We start from the raw sequence: 16,114 nt of genomic DNA on the forward strand, positions 1-16,114 counted from the left end.
AGACACTGCATGCATACTCCTGTAGAGTCAATAGGCCTATATGAAGTAGTCTAAAAGCAACATTCTGAAAACTATTCAAAATGCTTCAGTAACATGTGCTTACAACTAGAGTTTGCAACTACATATAGTATTCACATGATTCTACCAGTTTGCATGAACTGAACACTTACCATACTTGTTTAGACAAGTGGTTTAAATCACATATTTATTTTACAAACATTGACATATATCACTGTTATTTCATTAATTATGTATAAGCGGTTCTTTAACAAAGAAAACAACACAAAAACAAAGCTCATCACAAAATTATTCACGTTTGATTTATACATAAATGTATGTATAGATTTATAGATGAACACTTGTGATGTCAATCTAGAAGCAACATGAACGTATTTGTTGTAGGCTATTTCCAGAACAATATGTTATTAATAAAACTGTACTGTTACAAAACGGTCTGTAAAAAATCTAGTTTGTTGCATTGTTTATTATTAGATTTTTAAAACAAAACACAGGCTTTATTTTAAACAACAGTTAATAGCAATTAATTATATATAGTGCTACATTACAGAAAATGTGTGCATTAATTCTGACGTGAGAGTGAATTGATTTGAATTTGGCTCCTTTAAAAAACGCATGCGCACTCCGCGGCATGCTGGCTTCTCCAAAGCAGCTGTTTTGGGTTTGAAATTCCAACATGGCAGAGGCTGTGGTCAGTCTTCCCTTTACTAACTTGGAATGGTTTCAAATCGAAAGCATCCTCGATTAACCCGAAAACCCATTCATCAGCAAACACATCGGATCGATGTTACTCTAACCTCTAACGCTGCCCTGCCACATATACAGGTAAGACTTAAATGGGGATATGTGAGATCTGGGCAATTAAAAAATGCCGAAGCAATGCCACGAAAGAGCGACCGCTCTTATTTTAACCTACCCTATCCAAACCTTCGCATGCCTCAGCTCGTACATCTACATTCAAATGCAAGAATCCAGTTCGTGCAACATATTTTAATAGACTTTGTTAACCTATCGCAAAGCGCGGTGACGAATTGCGATGCGATATGGTTGGGAAACATATTATACGCGTGTTTTATTACGATTCTTGTGTACTGTATTTAATGAGAAAGTGAGAGTACATTGGGTGCGGTTTTAAATTGTTTCAAAGTAACTTTTTCAGCGACGAGAAGTTCATGCATGTATCATCGTTTGAAAAAAGTTCCCGTGATCACTTGAAGCATATAACAGGAATTAGATACAATGTCACTGGCTCGTTGTGGGGGCAACTGCAGACATAGCATCTATTTTTAAAAGAGAGGGGGACGGCGTGGTGGGTGTATCGTTTCCTCAGAAATCTAGCTGGCAAAAATGTGCGTTTTAATGCTATTCGCAATTCTCTGACCCCCCTCGTACCCCTCTACCCCACAGCACTGTAGTTTCAACGAGAGCGAGTGAAATTGACATAGACTTCCATTCGTGGCCATGCGTTTTTTCACATCTCTGTTCTCATTTGTTATCCGAAAGAGCATTTGTTGGTGTTGTTTTTCTTAATTATATGCATGTAGGTTAAATGAATACCTGACAAAAATGGCCCACGTTTCAAGGCAGTGAAATCCGATATCCGAGAGGAAGAGTGGCTGTAATGAAAAGCAACCTTTGGAATCCCTCCTTGAGAAAATTCCGATTCAGCCCTTTCTTTCTTTTTTCCCCCTGTTATCGCAGCAAGAAATGATCAGTAGCAGCAGCGTTTATGGTATGTCAATTTTGGGATCTACTTCACTAACTATAGAAAATAAAAATCGCTTGCATCGTGATTGGCTTTCCATCTGTGTGTACGGTGTTATGTTACTTGTTAAAACGGAATGATTGTAAAATTCGTGTTTTGTGTTTATTATGTGACTGTCAGTGTTTGCCATACTATTTGTGCTTGAGACTTGACATTGTGAAATTACTTCTGTAGTTTTTTCAAGATTTAAGTATGCGAGTGTCAATTTTCAACTTGTGTATTGCTAAATTTTAATCGTTAATTACAATAGTAACTAAACATACTAATAGTAGTACAAATGGTACTAGTAGCAGTTGTGTGGGTTTTAAAACATTTTCAAGCATGACTCATTGCATAGGCCTGTTCATTACATCAGTTTACATGTATGACCTACGTGCTGCCTAATTTTATATTTCCATGTGTATTTCTAGCAGAACAATTGTTAAAACGTTTTTGTTATTGTTCTTATTTTCCTATGATGGTAGCCTTCTACTATCTTCTCGGCTTGTATTAAAAATAGTTGCCAATAGGCTGCTACACAAAATCATGTTGCAGTAATATTTTTCTAATTTATCTGCAGAACCGTTTTCCTCTCCATGCAGAACAAATAATCACCATGTGAATTGATGGATTTTTTGCATCTGAATCTACTGAATTCAAAAAGAAACCTTTGTGTAGCCTAGATGTTTGTTTTAAGATGCACATAATTTTAGTGCAGAAATGTTTTCGGAATGAGCGTGGTGCCTCTCTCCCGGAGGTTTTCTGAGGGATGTGATTACCAGATGGGAGATTTCCCCGTCCTCATGTTAAAGCTTTAATATATATTCAGAGCAGATTGGTCAGCTTGCTTCTGATGAGTATATCGCATACATTTTAAATCGGGGGCAGGAACCATTTCTAAGATCTCGATATCTGAGGGAGAGATGTTTCCCACAGACTGATGCTCATTAAGGGTGTGATTGCAAAAAGCAAAGACAGGAAAAAAAGATTCGATGGACGCATGTAGGCCAGTGCTCGATAGTACTAAGATCGTGACCGTGTAGTACCTATAGCCTACGTGGTTAATACGACTGTGTTTTTACGTTGTTTGTTAATATTGATTTAATGACATTACGAGTGTTGTAAATCAATACCTTGGCCTATGTTTAGAAGAAAAGCACATGTTACACAGAGCGCGAAATTCATTTATTTACTGCGATATATTTCGGCAGTTAAATTGCAGAGCTCTTCCTCAAGCAAAGGAACAAAAAGTTTTGGTCTTGGCAGTGTACGCTGTATACATTAATTAGGCCCACGATAGGCATAGGGGTTGTCAACACAGTTTTCCAGTTTCAGCATAGTTATTTTACAGACTTGCATCTCCTGTAAGCCCGTCTAAATGTCTGCGTGGTTCTTAAACTACGTTTCTGGTGCTGTAATTTCGCGGTATAATTTTTTTTCCTCGCTTGATAGGAATACAAGTAATCAGATTAATTCGTTTTTTTTTTTTGTATTTCTGTATAGTTAATCATGCTGCGTATATATCGGACATCAAGTTAAGTCTGTCCCTTCACGTGGATCAGCTAATGATATTGGCTTCTAAATAAAACTGGTTACTTTTGTCTCTTATTTTTATAGGCTACAACAGGTTACATGTATTTGGAGACTTGCCTTCACAGCAGCAACACACGATTTTAGAATGTTTTCATTTGGTGCCATACTTCTTTGTATACGAAATAATTATGGAATTTCGTAACAATGCAGTAATTGTTTATTTTTTACGATTCAATAATAAGATGCTAGATGAATGCATACATGGTGTTTGTTTCGCGTTCACGGTGCTGGCTATGGTAAATGGTATGTTGAAGATTTACAAATTTTAATTCTAAATCTAATACCCCCCAGCCTACTGATATGTTCCAAACTTACTCCTTACCTCTACATCTTATTTAGCATAGACATTTATATAAATCTAGCCTATATTTAAAGCCTATATTTTAAAGTAAGCAGTCGTTGCTGGAGTCTGCATGGAGATGGGTATATTGAAAACGATGCACAGCACTGCCTTTTTAACCTTTGACTTTAAAGATCTCTGGCTGTTCAGGTCTAATGTGCTTATTTTAAATGCACACCCGTGTCTAACCTTTATGTAAAAGTGTGTTCTTGAAGCTCAAACCTGTCGTAGCTGCACCTCTTGTATGATTTATCAATTCTAACTTACTAACTTGTTGCGGTAATGTTTGCTTCTTATATTGTCTGTATTGTGTAAAATGTTGCTTTGAAGAGAAAAATATACCAATTTGCTTTAAGTGATAGAACTGTCTTGCATTACTTGAGTTAGGTTTTCCCACAGTAATTGCATACTGGTACACACACCTTGCCAGAGAAGCAGTATAAAAATGTGTTCAGTAGGCTTAAACATCCGTGCGAGTTACAAGTGTTACATTTGTTACAAAGTAGTCCACGTCCATGTCTGTTGTAAGTATTTATCTTTTCATATGGTTTTGAATGATTGTAATGGACACTAAAGATTACTTTGCTGTGGTGGTCACTGAATGAGTGGTTCCTTTTTGATATTCTGATTTAAAATATTTTTTGGGAAAGGGTATGTTTAAAATAGCTTTCTGGTTAATATTTCTCCCGTGTAATTTGGAATATAAATCACAATGGCAGGCTGATAGTAAATTTGGTTGTATATTGACCTTAATTATTTATCCGATGGGGTTGTATTGAGTTGCAGCTGCAAATAGGCCTAATTTAACTGTACGGTTAGGATGCGTGTGATAGTTGGATGATGTCAGTGTTACAGGGAGTGAAATCTTTGTTAGTCCTGATTTAACCTCCAGCTCTCCCCCATAAGCATGGAACTGGAAAGTTGACGCAGGCCCTTCTGAGTTGAGTCCAACGGTAGCCTTGATGACAGACAGTGACCCCACCCCTTTTCATCACCCTCTTTACTTGATGTCACACATTTTGACATGCGATGGGAGCATTTCATTCATTTAGAGTTACAAGATGGAAGCAGTATTGCTTCCCTGGCACTGTATGAGGTGGGATGAGTATACATGAGTTTTTTCCCCATTCTGTAACATGGATTACAATCATTAGAGCATTACTTCAAGAAAATGGCTGACATAAACGTGTGTGTGTGTGTGTGTGTGTGTGTGTGTGTTTGTGTGTGTGTGAAAATATACTGTATATAATATAGTACTACATTTTATATTTCTAATATACTTTTCTTACCCAAGAGGAAAATTTAAGTTTACTTTTAATACATATTTCGATTATCTGTTTGCACTTACTATATCCATGTGTATTTTTTATAAGTCAGCTGCTTTTGATTATTTTATTGAACATGACACTGGTTTTGAATGGATGGACTTTCAAGTGAACACATTTGTGTTTTATATTATTATTTACATACAGTATTTTAATTGTACGTGTTGCATTGCCTGTTATAACTGCAACAAGTGTAAGGTAGTGTGAATTGTTGAAAACAATTTGATCTGAGAGTGATCTGCTAAAAATAACTAAAGTGACTACTGTTTATCAGCAGAACATAATATTAATTGTTGATCTTGTAAAAAGTTTAAATTCCCAGAATTTTTTTTTTTCTGCCTTTGTTGCATTGTTACATTGCAGTGATTCAGGACCAAAAAACCCAGAGAGAATGGCTATGGAGTCCCAATGCCTTTGTGAGATTGAGATTTCAGTTGGAGATGTCTGCATGGTTCTTGTGTTGTACATTCTTTGTTTAGTAAGCAAGTTTAGTTGCAGGGCCTCTTATTTAAATATAGAAGAAACAAAAATCATGGCAACCTGCCAGTATGTTGAAGAACAATTGAAATTATGAATGCTTTTCTAGAATATTCTAGGGAGTCCGATTTATATTTCTTGTTTTGCAAAGCCTTGGTTTGGGGTGCTGGAAACTAAGCCCTGTGTGTGACTAGGCAGTATTTTATTCAAACCTCTTGTTTGTTTTTGTGATGTATATTTGAGATAATGAAATAATATTCATACATATTCACCATGGTTAGTTGCAGCCTTCTGATGATGATGAACACTAGAATAAATTAAATTGTGTAGCCATGCACAAAAAATATATAGAATAAACGGCGGTACCTTATAACATACCTGTACCTGATAGCATATACTTATCATACAGCACGAACAGTATATTCTACTAGATTTAAGAATGCTTAAGTATTTGCATTCATGCAACCCTTTCCAACTCCACTTTTGCACACCGTAAGATTTACAGAATTTGAAATGTGGCGCTACAAATTTAATAACAGCAGTAATTGATTTGTAATACATTTACCCAGGCTTGTCATAATACAAGGCATGGAATCCTGATGTCTCTCTTGGTAAATCAATAGTAGAAAGAGTGATGGTGCCTGTGGCCAGTGGGCCAGTCAGTGAATTATATAGCATGTCATACACTGTTGCTCCCTGGCTGCTGTCATAAAGAGCGAAATGCGGTGAGCTTACGGCTCGCGTTCTGATGGAATTATAATTACGTCGCGAGATCTTATCGCTGTTTGTGCCGGAACCTCACCTTCAGAGAAGCCCAGTCCGCCTAATTGGCAGTTGTATGCGATGTTATCCATTATGTACATAATGTGTCATTTTGTCTTAATCTAGCTTCGGGTTTTAATAGCCCCTGACAAAGGGATAATGAAGGGGATAATTACAATTATTGAAAGCAGTCTGCAGAGCGGTTTTGGACATGATGCCTGTTTTGACAAACAAACGTTTTAACGGTCTTCTTGGTGCGCTTTATTTATTTATACTGTAACTGGTCTGTATCGCTAAAAAAGGCATGTACCCGGCTGGGGTAAGAGAGGGGGAACCGGCACATTTTCCACTGGGATTATAGAAATAAATTAGACTGACAGAATTTATCACGTTTTAATGTTGAGCATTAAAGAAACCCTCATACTAACTAAAGTTACTTATGGGCGAACACTCCTGGGAGATCTGTGATGCTGTTTAAATGGATGAAGCAAGCAACTATTACAGATGGATACATTTGTCAGCCTCTGTAGCGAATGTTATTCATCGTCATATCTCCGGTCCTGACAAAGACGGGCTCAAATGAAATCAACACAAGGTTGTCATCTTAAAGCAAATATGTTAAGTGTTGTCTTTTGTGCTTTCCATTTGAAAAGTCCGCCAGACCCCAAGGGAGGCAGATGCAAATAGAACAAATCCCATTTCTTCTGAGTGCTGCATTTCCCTCCATTTTCTCTCTCTCTCTCTCTCTCTCTCTCTCTCTCTCTCTCTCTCTCTCTCTCTCTCTCTCTCTCTCTCTCTCTCTCTCTCTCTCTCTCTCTCTCTCTCTCTCTCTCTCTCTCTCTCTCTCTCTCTCTCTCTCTCTCTCTCTCTCTCTCTCTCCCTTCATGGCAGCTGGCTGTGTTATCTTTGTGTGTTTCTCTACACGTTGACAATTCTTTCAGTGATCTAAGTTGGGGTGCATTTGAAAGTGGAAGCAGCTGTCTGTTGCTATACTGAGACATATTTGCGCTACTGCAGAGATGAAGGACCGTGAATCGTTGACACCCCTCCACACACACACACACACCACCCTCCCCCCTCCCCCCTTTCACCATCTCATTTAGACGCAGAGACTGTCTGCTTAGACAGTTTTTTTTGTTCTGACTGACAGCATATGGCACACTTTCTCAATGCATACATGTCCATTATCCACCTCTGGTGTGGGGTTCCTATGTACCATTTGTGCTTCTGTGATTACTGTCCTCGTATATGGTTGCTGCTCTGAAAATGGGTCTAACATTATGACGACCGGTTTAGTTCAGAACAAGGATATTTTAATAGGCCACCATAGAGCTGTATTTGCCAAAAAAAATGTGTATACTTAGAATAGTAGCTATTAATGGTGTATATTCATGCATAGATATACAAACTGTATGTGTTATGCACATTTTCTGCTGTGTTTTCTTGTTTGTTTTGGGCAAAAGCAGAAGTAGCCAAGCCATATTTTTTTTTTCTTATGCAGTTAGTGATAAAGTATTTCTGTTCTGTCTTGTTTTAAGAAATCCGAGAAAATAGATGTTTGAGTCCACAAATTTGAGTTGAAGATATGAATTGGAAATTCATGTGGGATTCCTTAAATTTAGTTACATTTCTAATATTTCAGTGGGGATTTTGCGTTGTCATGCTGGAGTCATTTTGCAATATTGCAAATGTTATATTTCAGGTTATGATGGTCTTTTTTGCACAGAGCAAAAATGTACTGACCTGAGGGGAATTTATCGAATGTAGCCAAGCTTGCTTCATGAGATGAGGGCTCGGGGCCGATACGATCTCAGCCCCTTGTATTGTGTACGCATCAAGTGGATGCTGCAGAAATTTCCAATTCATAGTGTCATGCTAATTAGCCATTACTTGAAGTATGTGGCACGTTTAGAAACAAGACTGTTGAAAATCCGAAACCTGAAAATTGCTTAAATTCTGTTAGCGTGACGATCACAATTTTGCTTTAGCGGCTGGCCAGCCCTGCATCACGGTAAACCCAATAAATTACAGCTTACTAATCGCCAATGAAATCCAGTTTCACCATTTCCGATTAAATGTTACGTTTCCGTGTTTTCCGCCATTTTTTTCTTCTCAACTTAAGAGTGTCCGGCTATGATCCTTCCGCTTCATCTTCTGTCAGTTCAGGAGAGCGTAATCTCGCACAGCCAGCTGCTGCTGCTTGTCACACTGCGGCCCGCTAGCAAAGACGTCCAGTTATTGCACTGGTGGTCTGCACTGCTAATACAGGTAGCCTGTGTGGCAGAGGCACTGCGGTGTGATGTGGCAGTGGATGCCGTATGCCGTACCGGATTAAACGCTCTGTTCCTGGGCGACGCGAGGCCAGTTATGCACCCCCCGTGACCCTTGGCCAAAATTGGCATGAACGCAGTCCTGGTTACATTCCAGGCCGTGGAATGGATCACTGCACCAGGGGCCAGGTTTTAGGTTGAAATGCCACTCGGTGAACATGGAAATATATATTTGTAACAATAGCCATAGTTTAGATTTCATTCTTATGAAAATGAGATGTTTGAAAATAGGAACTATTTAAAAGCTATTTGAGTCTTAAGTATAACTCACTAAAACTGACTATCTTTAGCTACCACCTGATGGTTTTGGAAATGTTTTTTAAAAATGTTTTATAAAGGCAAGTCTTTCCTAGGCGGGTCTTCTAAACCCAGTAATCTAGAGTTTGCTCTCTTATTAATTGTGTTGTTTAATGGTGCCTGCTAATACCTAATACTGTCAAATAATAATGTGTAATACTTACATTCTCAACCTGAATGTCTTAATAATGAGAACAAAATAGTTATTTCCCTTGCTGTGGAACTGTTCTCTCTTATGGATTAGATGCTTTTCTGTGATCACTGAATTACTCTTGGTATTGATCTACGGTGACTGAATTTTGCTATAACATTGAGAACTTTACCTGGAACTACTATTGTGTAACGGCACAATTTAACAGGTGCCTACAGTATGTTGGGCAAATAACAATGCTTTTAATAACAGAATGGCCATGAATCTATAAAGGGAAATAAGACTAAGGTTAACAGCATATAAAATGATTAAATGGTCCTATTTCCATTTGAGTTTGATAGGCCGTAATGTGTACTGGCCTCTCCAATCAGGTACTGTGTGAACAGTAAATGGAATGTAATCTATGAAATAATCCATGCTTCAAAAGATGAGGTAGTTGAATGACTTGAGTTATTTAGAATCCCACCTGGCTTGTAAATAGACAGGAAGGGCCAGCATTGAAATGGATGCATTTCTATCTTTCATTGATGTCTCATTCTTCAAGTTTAAATTTGAGCTTTGAGTCCACATAGAGAGCTTTTCACAGCATGCGTTCTGCTGTGAAAAGGTTTTGCACACAAAACAAAATGTATGCTGAGTATAGCCTTTTAAAATGCATATTAACTGCAGTTATTATTTTACATGTGTGGCTGCAAATGCGTTCGTTCTGTTCTGTAATCTTTGTATGAAATGGCTAAAGAAATGCATTTACATATCTGAGCTAACTATACAGGCTAATGATAGCTTGCTTAAGATGAGACTGAAAGGGAGCTTTGACAATAGTGCTTGGTTCCCAATAGATCTGTTAACCAATTGTTTTACTGTAATGTATTTTTGTATGGCTTATTTAGCAACTATAACATTAATAGCACTGGGGTACACTGAACTGGTTATCTGAACCACCTAGTCTGTATGTAACTCAAATGACTTTCTCTGGTGGGCTGTGGGGACGATGATGTTTTCTGGAGACTCTGGACTCTACTTGTCGATACTTTTCTTTGCTCTCAACAACGTTAATTTTTGAGCTGCGAGGCAAGGGTTAGAAGAAAATAGCACATCATTTCCTGCACTGATCATAATGTTTGTTCATGCAAAAACTGCACTTGAACACCGTTTAACTGGAAACATCTAACAAAAGGCACTAAATCTGTTTAATAGACAAACTTGATTTTAAATTTTTTTTTTTTTAAATAAAAAATAAAAAAAAAGTCCTGCTGACTTACATTATAGACTGCACCACAGTTCAGGCTCCTGTCAGAGTCCTATAGGTTGCAACATGCAGGTTGTGTAAATGTAGGTGGTATGAGAGCTGGACTGTGTGCCATAAAACCCATTCATGCACCCAGTACGTTTTGTTACAGCACTGCTAGAACTTAAAACACAACTAGTTTCAGGGTGTGAAAAAATATGGACTGTACATTTTCTAGATATGCTCAGGACCAGGGACAAGGAACTGAATAGGTACGGAATATTCTTTAGCAATTTTGTAGATCACTGCTTTGAAATCAAATGGCACAAATTCCTGGTACATTTACTATATGCCAATATTTAATTTTTGTATATTAATTTGGCTAATTGTTTGGCATGGCTGTCACATAATGTAGAAGAGCATCTATTTGTTTACCGTTTACCTGTTGCTTTGTTATCAGATGTGTGTATGCCTGCAACTTCAAGGCGTTGCATATTAATTATTTTTTGTATGTTGTTCACTGGAATACAATATCTATCCATTGTGTTATGTATTAATTCAGTTATTCACATACCATAAGTGTGGCATATCTGAAGTAATTATGTTTTCATGAGACTTTTTCACCCCCCAGAAAAGATGTATGAATATAAAAAAAGGACAAAGGAACAATAATGAAAAATAAAAGGATTAAGGAGAAATGGTCTTGAACATGCTACCTTAAAGTCCATTACATTATCTGAATACCATTCCTCTTAATGATAAAGATATTAATGATTAAAATGACAAAACCTATTATACCATCACGTGAATTAATTTACCAATTCATTTATAGATCTCTGGTTTTCAAGAAATGCATCTCTGCCGTGAATGATTCAGTTATAAGCGGACCCTCTGAATATAGCAATGGAACTTCCCTCTTCCTGCTCACTTGAACAAAATCTTGACAAATGAGCTCTGCTAAAATGTGCCATTCGGCAACTGCCACAAGAGTGTTACTGAGCACTTAACTCCATTTCGCCTTTTATTTGTATCTATAAAATATATACACTCACTGTGCACTTTATTAGGAACATATTTACTTTATTACACCTACATATTCATGCGATTATCTAATCAGCCAATTGTGTGGCAGCAGTGCAATGCATACAATCGTGTAGCTACGGGTCAGGAGCTTCAGTTAATGTTCACGTCAACCATCAGAATGGGGAAAAAATGTGTTCTAAGTGACTTTGACCGTAGAATGATTGTTGGTGGCAGACAGGGTGGTTTGAGTAGCTCAGAGTATCTCAGATGGTAAACAAGTAGCGGCCTGTATGGTCCGGCTTATAGTGTAGTGGTTAAGGTAAATCACTGGGACATGCAAGGTCGGTGGTTCTAATCCCGGTGTAGCCACAATATGATCCACACAGCTGTTTGCCCCTTGAGCAAGGCCCTTAACCCTGCATTGCTCCAGGGGAGGATTGCCTCGTGCTTAGTCTAATCAACTGTACGTTGCGCTGGATAAGAGTGTCTGCCAAATGCCAATAATGTAAATGCAAGTAGATGGTCTTCCACTTATGTGAAGGCCATGCCAAACAATTTGCCCAATTAATATACAAAATTCTGTGAGCTGCAGTTCTGCCGACAGAAATGCCTTGTTTACGAGAGACATCGGAGGAGAATGGCCAGACTGGGGAAGGTGACCATAACGCAAATAAACACACATGACAACTGTGGTATGCAGAGGAGCATCTCTGAACACACAACGCATCATAACTCGAAGTGTATAGGCTACAGCAGTAGAAGTCTAAAAAATAAGTCTAATAAATACCTAATAAAGTGCTCACCGAGTGTAAATGTATACACTCTCTGAGCACTTTATTAGGAACACTATACTAATACTGGGTAGGGCCTCCCTTTGTTCTCAAAACAGCCTCAATTCTTTGTGGCATGGATTCCACAAGATGTTGAAAACATTAATTTAGGTTCTATTCCATGTTGACGTGATTGCATTATGCAATTTCTGCAGATCTGTCAGCTGCACATTCATGCTGCAAATCCCCCGTTCTACCACATCCATAAGGTGTTCTATGGATTCAGATCCGGTGACTGGGATGGCCACTGAAGAACATTGAACTCATTGTCATGTTCATGAAACCAGTTTGAGACAACTTTTGCTTTGTGACATTGCATTTTCATGCTGGAAATATCCATTGGAAGATGGGTACATTGTGGCCATGAAGGGATACTTGATTGCTATTAATGGGCCCAAAGTGTGCCAAGAAAACATTCCCCACACCATTACACCACCACCACCACCAGCCTGGACTGTTGGCACAAGGCAGGTTGGGTTCATAGATTCATGCTGTTGGCACCACATTCTGACCCTGCCTCCTGTATGCCTCAGCAGAAATCAAGATTCATCAGACCAGGCAACGTGTTCCTAGTCTTCAACTGTCCAGTTTTGGTGAGCCTGTGCCCACTGCTGCCTCAGCTTTCTGTTCTTGGCAGACAGAAGTGGAACCCGACCTGGTCTTCTGCTTTTGTAGCCCAGCTGCCTCAAGGTTCGACGTGTTGTCCATTCTGACAACTTTCTGCTCACCACAATTGTACAGAGTGGTTATCCGAATTACCGGAGCCTTTCTGCCTGTTCGAACCAATTTGGCCATTCTAAATTTGACCTCTCATCGACAAGGCATTTCCGTCCGCAGAACTGCCACTCACTGGATGTTTATTTTTATTTTTTTATTTTTTTCCACACCATTCTGAGTAAACTCTACAGACAATGAAAAATCCCAGGAGACCAGCATTTGCAGAAATACTCAAACCAGCCTTTCTGGCACCAACAATCATGCCATGGTCAACATTAACTGAAGCTCCTGACCCATATCTGCCTGATTTTATGTATTGTACTGCTGCCATGCAATCGGCTCATTAGATGATCACATAATAAGTAGGTGTATAGGTGTTCCTAATAAAATGCTCTGTGAGTGTATATTTCTGTTTATTAGCAAAGAAAGCAGTTTTAATAAATGACTTATCATTAGCAAGGCCAGCAGCGCCTTTTTTGGCTGCTTGTTTTGCCTTGAGAATTCTCATTTTGCCATTTATTTAATGGTCTGATTCATTTGGAGATTCATCAGTCTTAAAATGGAGAAGTTTGTTAGACAAAATTAAATTAATATATGAATAGTAGTAAAGTGGAAATTGTGCAGCAGATGGGGATTGTGGCAAGAAGAAAATACAACTTTTTTGAAAAAAGAAAAGAAAAAGAGATGGTATTCCAGGTATAGTATTTTCAAGATTATCATTTCAGATTGTTTAACGGTGATTATAGTGGAGTAGTGTACATGCATTTATTGTGCAATGACTTGACTTAATGACTCTTGTTTCTATTTATTGAAACATATTAGTTTTGACAGAAATATTTAAAGACCAGCCTTTTTGCAATGTTATGTGTTCGTTAAAAAGAAAACATTCTATGATACTTTGATAAGAGTTAATTCTTCAATTGGTTGAATTTGACAAGATTACTTTCTTAAGTGAAAGTGTCAAATTAATGCCACACAAAGGTTCTTTTTTTTACGCTGCAGTATACACATTTCTTTAATTGCAGACAGGGTCTATATGAAGGTACAAACTGCCACTATCGCTTAAATAACGAACATAAGAAATGTACATTGCTCTAATTTAAACTGTCACATGAGTTAAAACAAGTATGTAAAACACAATTCGACTGTGAAACACGTTTCATGTAAGACACTTTCTGCAGCGCATGACTGAAACATAACCTGGCAAGCTTTTGAATTGCATGTAGTGGAGGTAGTTGTTAAACGTGTGTGTGTGTCACGCAAGTAATCTAAATCATTTGAAAAGAGTGTTGCTTTGTGTCTGCAAGGCCTTTTTTCTCACAATTTGCGAGAATGAACTGTAGGTTTTGTTCCGTCTCCTCCTTCGCCATCGCCGTCTTCGTACTACTAAAGACCAGAAGGAAGCTCAATGCCAACGGGGGATTGGTTAGAATAGACAATCCCCTAGTGTACAAAACTAGGTTTGCAGTAATGCTTTTAATCTGGATTCGTAGGGGATTCATGATCGTTCCTAGATTTGCTTCAGTAATTATCATACCCCAAGTGGCAGAGGGAGAGAGACATTTGCCTAAAACACTGATGTCTTCATTACAATGTTTACATTTTAATTAGATGCTCTAAACTTTTGATTCCTATTGGCTATAATGATGGATTTTATTTCTCACTCTCACTTTTAGTTCAAGGAGACACGGTGATGTGCACTGTGCATGCAATACTGAAAGTGTTGAAGGCAGTGTTTATTCTTACAGACAGCATGTCTAATGAAATCTCCTAAATATTTTAAATGATGTGAAATATTAAAATTATTATATACTTTGACCTCCCATTCAAAAGCCTTTGTGTACATATTCTTTTGATTTTTGATTTGGAATATACGTAGTAAAGGGTGCACTTTTAGGCAAAATGAGAAAACAGGCAGGGGTGCTGCAGATGTATAGTCTTTGACAGCTGTTCTATTGAATATAATGTCGGTGATGTTTGCTGTTTCGGGTGCGAGGAATTATCAATTCTCCTTCTGACTAGCTTTAGCACAGTTTAGCATCTTGTGTAGTAGATGAGACATTTCTCTTATACTTTGGTCTGTATTGTAATTCCATCTGTGTGCTCTGCGTGTGTCCTTGGTAGCCAGCATCCATAGGCTTGCTTCAAGGCTATTGTTGTCCAGATACTGTACTCTAGAGTGGTTTACCAGACAACATGGTAGCCTCCCCATAACACCTTGCCCTTCGCAAGCCTATCCACTGCGCAATTGTATTCAGTTTGCCATGATCTTTTAATTGTAAAATTAATTATTTTCTTACCTCCTAGGGCACTTCACATTCTTTCTCGTCTTGCCAGTAATTTATATCAAATGAGAACCTCACATCTGGAATTTGAAAGGAATTCATATTTGCGCACAGCATCCACAGAAAAGATTTTTCTGGCTTTTCTGAGATATCAACAGGTTAAATACTATTAAGTCTGGCTTACACTGAAAAAAAGGCTGCTTCTTAAGATCATAATGAATGTGAACGCTCCTTAACTGCTATATTGTATTGGCAAATGAGACCTTACAATTCTAATTAAAATATTGAAATTAGTGTCTGGGCAAAATTGCACATTGATATGCGAGACAGCTTGCATTCATTTACCAGAATATGAAAGCTGTGAAACCTTGTAGCTGCTTTTTTTTTTTCTTGAAAACCCTTCTGGAAAGATGAATTGAGTCATCACGTTCACTGGCTAATTGTCTCAAATTGATATTTTGATGTACTTCTAAAGATCACATGAAAGAAGTTGGAACTTAATTAGGAGGACAGTCATACAAGATGCATGGCATCGGTGGTCCATGACAAATTCCCAATGTTTCGTTCTCCCTTCACAGAGCTGTGCATTTTGACAAGCTGGCAGACGGCCAGGGATCGACAGGGAGAACCCTTGGTACCTGGGAGAACGTCAGACTGTTAGTTGTCTCGAAGTGGGGGAGGGGGGCGCGGGGGGGGGGGGGGGGGGGTGTTGAGAATGGGTCGGGTGTTGGTAAACTGGCACGGGGCTGCGAGGTGTTAGGAATAACTGTTGGTGTAATCCAGTTGAGAATGCGAGTCGGGGCTGACCAGGGAGGCAGTGATCTGGAAACGGCCGAACTGCGATCTGCGCTCCATGGGCTGGTTGGCTGCTTGCTGTCAGACGGGCTGGATTGGCCGCTAATGACGAGACGCAGGACTGTTATTGCGTCCTGTGATCACCGGAGCAGTGGTTTGAGACCGCAGTTGTGACACTCCTTCTCTGTATTCTGAAGGA

General features: G+C 38.6%; 1 protein-coding gene across 1 annotated transcript in view; it reads left to right on the forward strand.

Annotated features, from left to right (window-relative positions):
• Positions 1 to 668: 668 nt before the first annotated feature.
• LOC133125218 (fidgetin-like) overlaps positions 669 to 16,114 on the forward strand; it is a 48,058-nt gene continuing 32,612 nt past the window's right edge. The window contains exon 1 of the mRNA XM_061236973.1: positions 669 to 843. The gene's annotated coding sequence lies outside the window, so the exon portion shown is untranslated. The remainder of the gene's footprint in view (positions 844 to 16,114) is intronic.

This window comes from Conger conger, chromosome 3 (genome assembly GCF_963514075.1).
Source record: "Conger conger chromosome 3, fConCon1.1, whole genome shotgun sequence".
NCBI classification, from domain to species: Eukaryota; Metazoa; Chordata; class Actinopteri; order Anguilliformes; family Congridae; genus Conger; species Conger conger.